The 11,343-nt window shown below is 34.4% G+C and overlaps 1 non-coding gene across 1 annotated transcript; it reads right to left on the bottom strand.

Annotated features, from left to right (window-relative positions):
- Window positions 1-738: 738 nt before the first annotated feature.
- LOC121228323 (small nucleolar RNA R71) lies at window positions 739-845 on the bottom strand. Its single transcript, XR_005925899.1, has one exon. It is a non-coding gene; the product is annotated as a small nucleolar RNA R71 (small nucleolar RNA).
- Window positions 846-11,343: the final 10,498 nt, after the last annotated feature.

Raw genomic sequence — 11,343 nt, 5'->3', positions numbered from 1 at the left:
TGTTACGAATCACGCGATCAAGCTTTTGGTGTCGTTGCCGGGGAACTGAAATATTAAGAACACTAAATTTTTACTACTTTAGCCATTTATTTTTCTTGCAATTTTATTTTATTTTATTATTTATTAATTTACTTTTTTCTCTCTCTTGGCAGGTTTTTATAGTTTTTGACTAGAAGAAACCTATCAGGACCATTACTCTTTGACGAAGAAATCGATCGTACAATTCACAACAATCAAAGAGAAATAAGACGTAGTTTACATTACACGGAGAACGAGCGAGAAGACGATACTCAAACTCCAGCCAAAGAGATGGCCGAAAATCCAGGCAATTAGCTGCCTCCTGCAATTGCAGCTAATCAAAATCCTACTCCACGTACTATGTATGACTATGCTAAACCTTCTTTAATAGGAACTGAGTCTAGTATAGTTAGACCTGCTATTGCTGCGAATAATTTTGAACTAAAACCTAACACAATTCAGATGATACAGCAGTTTGTTCAGTTTGATGGTTTGCAGGATGAGAATCCCAACACGCACTTGGCGAATTTTCTTGAATTTTGCGATACATTCAAAATCAATGGCGTTTCTGATGATGCCATTCATCTTCCATTATTTCCCTTTTCACTGAGAAACAAAACTAAACAGTGGTTGAACTCGTTACCACGAGTGTCTATCACTTCTTGGGAACAAATGACCGAGAAGTTTTTACTAAAATATTTTTTGCCGGCTAAAATGGCTAAATTGAGTAATGATATCTCTTCTTTTGTGCAGATGGAATTAGAAACACTTTATGATGCATGGGAGAGATACAAGGACTTACTGAGAAGGTGCCCTCACCATGGGTTACCACTTTGGTTGCTAGTTCAAACGTTCTACAATGGTGTGAATCCCTCGACAAGACAAATGATTGACGCAGCTGCTGGCGGAACCATCAACAATAAAACACCGGAAGATGCCTATGAATTCATAGAGGAGATGTCACTGAACAACTATCAGTGGCAAGTTATGAGGACAAAGCTAATGAAAACAGCCGGCGTCTATAACATCGATTCAGTCACCATGCTCTCTAATTAGGTAGAACTTCTCAATAAAAAGATTGATAATTTTCTTGGTTCTACGCAGGTACATCCAGTATTGAGGTGTGACTCAAGCGGAAGAAGTGTGCATACAGAATATCAATCCTTCAATCCCACAACCGAAGAGGAACAAGTCAACTATATGGGTAATAATAACTTTATATCTCAAAATAACCCATACAGTAATACTTATAATGCAGTTTGGAAGAACCACCCAAATTTCCCCTGGGGTGGTCAAGGGAATCAAAAGCCATAAAATCCTCAAGGTTTTCAATAGCCACCTTATCAACAAGAGAAGAAACCAAACCTTGAAGATATGCTTTCTAAATTCATCTCGGTGTCAGAAACCCATTTCCAAAATATCGAGGCAGCACTTAAGAATCAACAAGCATCGATCCAAGGACTCAAAACTCAGATAGGCCAGCTGTCCGAACTAATATCTGAAAGACCAAAAGGTATCCTACCAAGTAATACTGAACCTAATCCGAGGGAACACCTCAATGCAATTAGCACTCAAGATACGGAAGGATTCATTGCACCTGAACCAGAATTACACCAAGACAACACGATGAACAAAGGACGAGAAGAAGTAAACAATAATGATCCCAAAAAGGTAAGTATGAATCATGAACCTCGTGTGGCATATCCTAAAGCGATGATGAAAGATAGAACAGAAGAACAATTTGGTAAGTTTGTCAAACTCTTAAAGAAATTACATATTAACTTACCCTTCATTGAATTTCTTTCACATATGCCCAACTCAGCAAAATTCTTAAAAGAGCTTCTGAGCAATAAAAGGAAATTAAACGCTACATCACATGTGGAACTCAATGCAGTCTGCTCAGCTGTTCTAAAGAATGAGCTACCTAACAAATTAAAAGATACAGGGAGTTTCACAATTCCTTGTTTAATTGGTAGTCTATCTGTGAATAATGCTTTAATTGATCTAGGAGCAAGTATAAATGTTATACCATATAAAATGTTTAAACGACTCGGTCTCAGTAAACCCAAACAGACTAGGATGAGCATACAATTTGCTGACAAAACAGTTAGATTTCCTAAGGGTATTACTGAAGACGTTCTCGTTAAAATTGATAAATTTATTTACCCAGTAGACTTCGTTGTCTTAGATATGGATGAGGGATATGGATGAGGATAACAAGGTACCTTTTATTTTAGGACGACATTTTTAGCAATTGCCAGAACCATTATTAATGTAGACACAGGAGAGCTAACACTTCGTGCAGGTGACGACGCAGTACACTACAAGCACGCGACTCAGTCAAAACCTCTAAGACTCAAGATAAAGCTATAAAACCTGTCGATGCTAAAACTAATATTCAATCGTCCTTGCAGGAACTTCCTTGAACCAAGACAACAAAAACAGTGTGCTACTATCATGAAGAGAATAAAGACGTCCATGAAGAACGAAGACTACGGATAGAGGAGCTAGACAAATGGCGAGAACACAAATCGAGAACACATGACAAACCGAAACTATGCAAAAACAAGCCCGATTCCTCTCCTAATCAACTTCAGGTCAGCGATACAGTCTTACTAGATGCTGTTGATCCTCACATTGTCACTACCACACCAAATGTGGAAATTTCTCTTACGGTACTTAGTATTTTTCCATTTGGTACAGTGGAGGTGAGTCATCCCAAGTTCGGTACTTTTAAGGTAAACAACACCCGTTTGAAACCTTATTTTAAAATTGACAACAGGAATGAGGATTTCTGACTCCACAAACTGCACTGAGTATACTAACAAGGTAACAGTCGAGCTTAGACTATAAACAAGCGCTTCTCGGGGGGCAACCCAAGTACTAACCATTTTAAATTATTTTAAATTCAAATTTTAAACATTTAGGTCACTAACAAAGTATTTAAAGCACAGGTTCCCAGCACCACACGGCCTGTAACACTGTCGTGCTTAAGGCTGTGTGTACCAACACGGAGGGAAACACGGCCGTGCGATACGGTTGTACGAAAATAGGGTAAATGATTTCCCCAAAACACGGAATACGATAAATCCCCACGGTCGTGTATGATGGCCGTGGGTGAATTTGATACATCCACAGCCATGGGAAAAGAACCCCACGGGCGTGCCAGGGACAAGGCTTGATTCTGTTCCTTCGACACGGGCGTGAGACACTCCCGTGCCATTAAGCCGTGGACGAAAATACATAAGCGTGGTACCTTAACATGGGCGGGGGAGAAGCGAACACCGCTGGGCATGGCCGTGTACCACACACGCCTAAGAAACACGGGCGTGGGATAGTAGCCAAGCACAAACTAAAATTGCAAAATTTGAAACACACGGGCTTAACCTCATAAGGACACGGACGTCGCCCTAGGCCGTGTGGCCCTCCCTTATATAAGCAAATCACTGTTCATTTTCCTCTTCCTTTCCAAAGCCCTAGCCGAAATCTCCTTGATCCCTATTCTCAACCACCACCACCTTCTTGTCCAATTCATGTGGCAGCTTCATATGCTAATATCTCTGAGCACCTCACCCGATTCAAGCTTCAGTGTTTTCAACAATTTGACAACATTGATGCTCCTCTACAGCAGAGTTGTCAACACCTTCCCATCTCATCGCCAGTCCCGCCTTGCGAACCATCCAGCGATGAAGATGTTTAGAGATATTTATTTATTATTTTTTGTTTTTACTTATTATTGAAACTATTTCTATTATTTTTATTACATTTTAGAATTTCATTTTTATTCTTTATTTCAGTTATTTCTTTTCAAATCCTTATACTTCCTAATATCTCCTAAAATGTTCCTGATTTTATCACAGTTATATAGAAGCCCTAAGTTCATCATCACATAGGAAATACAACTCCACCAGGGAAGGTTCTCGACGACTGCCATGTCCTGCTCGACCACGACCATAGCTACCCCTAGATATAATGTTCTTTTGGCGCAGGACTTATGGCCTAGTGAACCTCTACGACTGCTGGAGTATCCTCCTCCACTCTCAAACCGATCACTCTCCAAAACTCTAAGTTCGAGGAATTCATCATACAAGAAGTTTCACTTCTCTCCCTATCTTATTTTTATTCTCTAACATCTATCTTTGTACATTGAGGGCAACGTACATCTTAAGTGTGGGGGGTATTTATTTCACTATCAACAAAAAAATCCTGCTCTCATGAAAAACTCTCATATCATATTTAGGATAAATTTTAATTGATTTATGATTTTGATTGATATATCTTGAATTAAAACATAGGGATTTATGCATTGGTTATTGAAACTTTAAGACATTAGAGAATCAAGCATGATAAGTTGATTTTTAAGAAATTAAAACCATAGGTTGTTTCCCTAAGTCTAAACATCAAAAAGCCATAATTTTTGTGAGATTTTTGAGCCTTTTTAGCATCTATTCATCCTTTCATGCTCATTTTTATTATTTCTTTGAGTGCGTCAGTATTGAACTGTTATTCTAGAACTTGCTTGATTATGCATGTCGAGACCACACCATTTGATTTGATATATAAAAATGATTAAGGCACTTAGGATTAACCCACTCATGCCATGAAAAGCCTACCTCCACGATTAACCCCTAGTAAACCCCCTTGAGCCTAACAAGCCATTCCTTGTATTACCCTTAATATTAACCATTAGCCTATTATTGTTGAAATCCCCCAAATTAATTTCATCCCTATTTTTGTCGAGATCTGAGTTGGAAAAGTTGCTTAGCTATGTTTTTCTTCTTTATTTAACTTGTTCTTATAAAAAAATAAAAAAAATGTTTACATATTAGTAATTCCATAATCTGAGAAGAAGCTCTATTGTACGCAAGTGAAGGTTAACTCTTTTTCTAGTTAGGCAATTTTTTTTCAATTCAATCTTGATTCTAACCCTTTCTTTCAGCTTGTGACCACACCCCCTAAACAAACCTCATTACAACCCTCTAAAGACCTTTTGATTGATGTATCATCTTAAATTATAGTAGTGGAGATTTGATTTTCATGCAAGCCTATGGTAATGACTTTTCATTATTGACTATTGAGTGCTTCATTTATTATCCTTAAACACCTCGAGTGATTTGAGAGAATCTGTAGTGAGGATGTGAAACTCTGTGATATTCTGTGATATTCTGAATCAAAGGTAATTACTTAGATGAGGGAAAACACCCATGTTTGCATGAATAAAATACTAAACTTGGAATGTTTTAAACTTTTATGTTCTTTTAGTTGAACTCTCAATGTATGATTACCTATGGATTATTTTGAGATATTATCGATAAGAATTATAAGTTGAGAAGAATTTATTTTGATTATGAGTTGAGAATTTTGCTTGAGGACAAGCAAATGCTTAAGTGTGGGGGTATTTGATAAACCGTAAATTATACATATTTTTATCCCATATTTAATGCATTTTATAGATTATTTCTCATTAGAATTGGTGAATTCGATGCTCCTAATTCTTTAATTTCATGTTTTGTACTCACGAGAGCACCAAGAGTCAAAAGGAGCCAAAAACGAGCAAAAAATAGACAAAATAGACCAAACCGAGAAGATGACACGGCCTAAGTCTTACCACACGGGCAGCTCACACGCCCGTGTCTTTCGAGGGTGTCGACCAAGGCTTTCACAATTCACACGGCCTGGCCATTGACCCACACGGCCGTGTGCAATTTAATGGATTGAACATGCCCTGGCAATCACGTCACACGACCGTGTCATACAGGCGTGTCCATACCGAGCCCAAGTTAAGTCCAATTCGAGAAAGGCCACTTTGGAGGGTTTCAAGGAATTCCAAAGCCTATAAATACACACTAGAGGAGGAGAGAAAGAGGAGACGGAGAAGTGGGGTAAGGAATTACCCTAAGGAAGCCGATTAATCCATCTCAGAAGCTGGATTCATCATTAAGACTAAAGATCTCTCCTCAATTTCCCTTCAGGAGTTTTGGGTTTTCTTTATGTTTTGTATTCTTTATTCCTCTGAGATGTTTTCTTATTTAGTTATGAACTAAATCCCCTAAATACCTAAGGAGAATGAAACCTAAGGCGAATCTTGTTATTATTTTCTGAATCGTATGATAAATATTTAACTTCTTCTTAATTATGTGTTCTTAATTCTTGTTTTGATATCCTAGGATACTAATTCAAGACACGCTCTTATTCAGATGAGGAATAGACCCTGTCTAAGAGTACATTTGCCATAATTAAGCGGAGTTGATTGCGCGCCTAGAAATAGGGTGACAAGATTTTGCCAGATTAGGGTGAAACCTAATAAGGGGATCCATAGATCGAGTTAATGCAACCCTAGAATGTTAATTAGAGAAAAGTCTCAGTTATTCAATCTAGGGATTAGACGTTATTAGTCTTGAATAGGGATAATAGCATAACTTAGGGATCTCTACGAAACAAGTTGAATGAATAAATCCTCCGATTCGAAGCCAGAATAACAAGTAAAGTCTAGGTGGATTTTTCCTTAGGTATTGTCCCAAGTCAATCGATTTTCCCAAAAGCAATTCCCCAATTCTTTTCTCTGTGTGTTCTTAGTTTAAATAATTAGATAATTAGAACAAACCTTTTTATTCTTAGGCTAGATAATAAAAAGATAGTTATTACTAGTACTTTTGGTCCCCTTGGGTACGATATCCTGGTCTTGCCGTTACTATACTATTGTTCGATAGGTGCGCTTGTCTTTTCGTCATGATAATAGTTAGTCTAGGTCTGATCTTCATTATAAATATTTATTACTTGTTACGAATCATGCGATCAAAATCCTATTTCATGACATATGCATCCTAACTATTCCTATGTTTTGTACGGGGCTTTTCAAACATCGTCACATTATCAGAACTTTCTCGTATTCATATATTCTGCTTCTCGAACAATTCAATATCATTATAACATATTTATAACTTATTCAAAAAATATATATTTCTATTACCATTCGGCAGTGAATTCAATCATACAAATAGTATGCATTTATAATATAATTTCGTAACATTTATTAAAATACGAACTTACCTCCTTTGCAGTAATGAAAAATTAAGTCACCTAATCTGATACTTTGATTTTTCCTCGATCTAGATTCGAATTCCACTTTTTCCAATCTAATTAATATCAAAATTAACTAACTTATTCAACATTTCATTAAATTTTATCAAGAACACATAATTTGGGCATTTTGCTTTTTAGCCCCTAACATTTCACATTTTCACAATTTAGTCCCCGTTTCAAAATAACACAAATTACTCAAAATTTCATCAAACCCATGTTAGGCTGAATTTACCTTAGGTTTCTAGCAACCCATTTCTTTCATTTATTTCACATTTTGACCCTTCAATTTACAAATTTCTCAATTTAGTCATTAATACACATTTTTATCAAAAATCACTTAATTAAACATGGAAATCAAACATCAAAGATTTATTATTCATCATCAAACAAAAATTTCATCACATTATCAACAATTAAAAATCTCAAATTCATCACCAATTCCGAAAATTGAAGCCTGGGCTAAGTAATATTCGAAGCAATGATCTCAAAAACGTAGAAATTATAAAAAAAACTGAGCAAAACACATACCCGAATCAAGCTTCCTAAGTGCCGAACTGCAAAGCTTCAAGAAGGTTTCTTTCTTCTCGATATTCAACCATCAAAATAAAATATGAACATGCAAAAATTTACTTTATGTTTTATTTTATTAACTTTAATACATAATTAACTATTTTAACCTTAATGAATTAATAATAAAACCATATAATGATTGTCCATTACTGTCCATCCCATTATCCAATGACCAAATTTCATTTGAAGGACTTCATAATTAATTAATCAAAGCAAATAGGTACTTTAACATATAGCACGCTACTTTTACATTTTACGCGATTAAGTCTTTTTTCACAAATTGGCACTCAAACGATAAAATTTTCATATGAAAATTTCACACATATCAATTCACATACTTTAAGCATAGAATATAATATTAAAATATTTTTCTGACTCGAATTTGTGGTCCTAAAACCACTGTTTCGACTAGGGTATAAACCGAGCTATTACATAATCAACCCTATATACATTTATAAACTCTATCAACATGCCAAAACATCATATATCACCCTTTCAAACCATCTAACTCAACCTTTCCATAGTTTTGCATAAAAACATATCAAAACAACTTAAATAACCTCAACCTCATCAACCAATTCTTTTATACATATTATGACGTCATATTATCTATGTAATTGCATACTCGATATGTTTATTTCATGAGTCATTTGCACAATTCAAACCATCTACTAAATACATATGATTTCAACTATGCATATTCTTCTCCATAAATCATGATAACATGGATTTCAAACAATATCACTATAAAAATAAACCAAAACAAACTCCTAAGTGCATGCTACACATAATCGAGCCTTAATATAGTTAAAAGACTACCAAATCAATATCGGGATAGTGTGAGCTTCGGATGATCCGCTTGACGTGTTCTGCAAGTTGGTAATCTACTGGGAAAGGGAAGACAAATGAGTGTAAGCATATAAAATGCTTAGTAAGTTCACAGGAATAAAACCAAGTAACTTAACTCATGTTATAGTAATACACTACATGCTACTTAGCTTGGTGAAGTTTGCCTACAATTATATGACATTTATCACGCCATATAATAACTCAATTATATAACATTACAATTCACTTTCAACATATCATTACCATTCACAAAACTAATAATTGTTTACATCAATTTCACTATATTAACCATATCATACAATTTATTTATCTGCAATGTGTCCCATGTCAAATTAATGCTAAACATTAATTTCATTTCATAATTTGAATTCTTAATTTAAATCATATTAAACCATAAACTTCATTCCCATTTCATATCAACTTATATTTATACCAAATCGATATCAATTGCCAATTGAATGTTAATTACTACTTCGTTTCATGAAACGAATTCCGATTCACATTCATCGATTTGGCACATTTCTATATTAGCCCATTAGGCTTGTACAACTGATTTTAAATATGTATATGTATATGTATCATCTGATCATCGTATCAAATCAATCTAAATATCATTTATTCCATTTACATTATACATGTCCCTATTAACCTGACTCAAACTTGAACGGATACACGGATCCAACCAACTCACCAATTTGGCACCTAGTGCTTGTCAGATAAATCCAAATATAATATGTTATGCCCTGCGCTGGCCAGTAAAATCAAAAAATAGATGTGTCCAACACTAGTTGGTATAACCGACAAAATAGGGTGTCCAACACTCCCCGAAGCGTAGTTGTAGCCCTGAACTCTTCCTATCCTATGGCATGCCAACTATATCTGACTCTGCCCGAACAGTTAATAAGGTAATAGTTTCTCAAGTTCATTACATAATTTCATCAAGCAATCATTTATTCTCAAATATGATAGCATATCACATTGCAATATTGATTCAATTTCACATTATAATAGCATATTATACTTTCACACATATTCAATTCAGTCCTTATCACTATCAACCAGTCTAAATCAAATCAATTCAGCTCATTTCATCATATCATTACTGTAACAACCTAATTTTTAGTGGCGTCAAAAATAGTAGTTTCGGGGCCACCATATTCGACGAGTAAGTTCATAAATATTATTATTTAATATTTAAGAGTTAATTGTGACTTTAAAAAGGATTTTGATATAGTGATTTTTGTTTTATAAGTGATTTATTAAGTTCAAATGGTAAGACCCTGAGGTCAGGTGGTTTTAAAAAATTAGGTATCTGGACCTCGCTTCTATAAATCGAGCCACAAATGTTTTTATAAATATTTACAGAGTGTCATTAAGGTGGTATTAAAATTTTGTTGAACAATTTTAACATTTTGATAGTTAATTATGCAAAAAGTACTAAATCGTAAAACTTGTCAAATTTAATTGTTATTAAAATTTTATGCTAAATTATTATTTAAGCATGAAGTAAGGGTTTTAAATGGTGGGTCGATTAATAAGTACATTTTTTCTTATTAAATTATATGTTATTATAATAATAAAATGAATAAAGCTTAATAAAATAAAAGATTCACCTCCCAAAAACCAATTCCCACTGGAATTGAAAGAAAAAAAAACTCCATTGAAGGGTTCAAGTTTCAGCCATGCTTTGGATAAAGCATGTATGTCTGATTTAGCCCAATTTTTAATAATTTTATGTTTTCGAGATCATTGCAACTAGGTCCTACTAGCCCATACCTTCGATTTTGAAACTGCTAACTGAATGCTGTCATTGATGAACCTTGTGGTTTTTTTTGTTAAATGAGAATTCAAAATATTGGTTGATATTTAAAAGTATTTTATTAAGTGATTTTTGATAAATTTTCTAATTATGGACTAAATTGTTAAAATAGTAAAAGTACAAGAATTTGATGTGAAATTGTTGCAATAATGGGTTGTATTGGATTCCATAAGTATTCTTCTAGGCTCAATTTTTGGTAAAAATGGTTAATTTGCATGTTTTAGGCTTAGGGACTAAATTGAATAAAAGTAAAATTTTAAGGGCAATTTTGTAAAAATGATAAAAATGACTAAATTGCATAAATTACATTTTTTTGCTGTCTAAATTAATAGGTTGAATGAAATTATTAATTTAGATCAAGATAGGGTGGAAAATCCAGGAAAATGGAAAATTACCAAAATGCCCTTGTACTTTGACATTTCTACAATTTAGCCAGGTAAGTTCGTAGGTATAGAATTGTGCATACCTATATATATATAATGTTATTACTGATTTATGAATGTATATATTTATATATGATGTTTAAAATGTGAGTTGGAACTCGAAATATTTTAACTGAATATAAAGTGAGAGAGGATTTATTAGAAAACTATTGAATATTTATGAATTATGAGATGTGTGATTTCAGCATGATTATGAATTGTTACAGCATGTGTATAGAGAAATATGAAAGTGATTAATAGATGATGATAATCTTTGTGATGGTACATTGACAATATGAATATAAGTATTGATATTATATCATGTGTACGGAAACGATGAAGTGTTCTTGAACGATAAATATGTTTAAAGGAAATGGATTACATGAAATGGACGGTTGAACATAGTAATCACTAGGATACGATTGGCATGCCAATAGGGTTAGAATGCACGCTTGTACGGGATTTGCACTTCGGTTCCCCTATTTGCACTTCGGTGCCCTTGTATACATTTTGGTGTCTCTATTCGCACTACGGTGCCCCTATTTGCACATCTGTGCCCTTGTCTTCACTTCGGTGCCCCTG

This window comes from Gossypium hirsutum, chromosome A04 (genome assembly GCF_007990345.1).
Source record: "Gossypium hirsutum isolate 1008001.06 chromosome A04, Gossypium_hirsutum_v2.1, whole genome shotgun sequence".
Taxonomy (NCBI): Eukaryota; Viridiplantae; Streptophyta; class Magnoliopsida; order Malvales; family Malvaceae; genus Gossypium; species Gossypium hirsutum.
This window is presented reverse-complemented; position numbering and strand designations above follow the sequence as displayed.